This window comes from Arachis ipaensis, chromosome B08 (genome assembly GCF_000816755.2).
Source record: "Arachis ipaensis cultivar K30076 chromosome B08, Araip1.1, whole genome shotgun sequence".
NCBI classification, from domain to species: Eukaryota; Viridiplantae; Streptophyta; class Magnoliopsida; order Fabales; family Fabaceae; genus Arachis; species Arachis ipaensis.
The window spans coordinates 107,225,405-107,226,073 of NC_029792.2; positions in this window are offsets into that span (position 1 = coordinate 107,225,405).

Below are 669 nucleotides of genomic sequence, written 5' to 3' on the forward strand. Positions count from 1 at the left end.
ATTTAAGGACAAATTTTAAATTTAATATTATTATAATAAATACTTTTTTTTTTTGTTTCCTAATTTGCTTACACGATTTTCCTGGTTTTTCTACATCAATATTAGGTAATAACTTTATGCAATGATAATTTAGTTGATAATTTATACATAAATATAATTAAATATCTCAACAGTCAACAACATAGTTTGTAATAACTATACATAATATTAGCAGTGATTTATCATATGATATTTTGACCTTTGGAAAACTTATATTTTAGATTGTTTCTAAACATTTAATATTATTTAAATATTGATTAATCACTGAATACATGATATAGATTTATAATCATTAAATAAGTCAATTACATGAATTATAGGTGGCGTAAATTAAAATAAACAAATAATAAAGTACACATAAACTTAAAAAGACTACAATTCAAAAATTTAAATTCTAAATCTTAAATTTTAAACTTTAAGAATATTATAATCTAAAAACTCTGAACTCTAAATTCTAAAATTTAATCTAACAAAATATATCTTTAAATTCCATACCCTAATTTAAATAACCCTAAATTCTAAACTTATACATTAATAGTAAATCTAAAATCCTAATACCTATACCCCAAAGTTTAAATACAAAATCTTAATCCCCAATTACTAAACCCTATATCTTAATTCCTAAACACT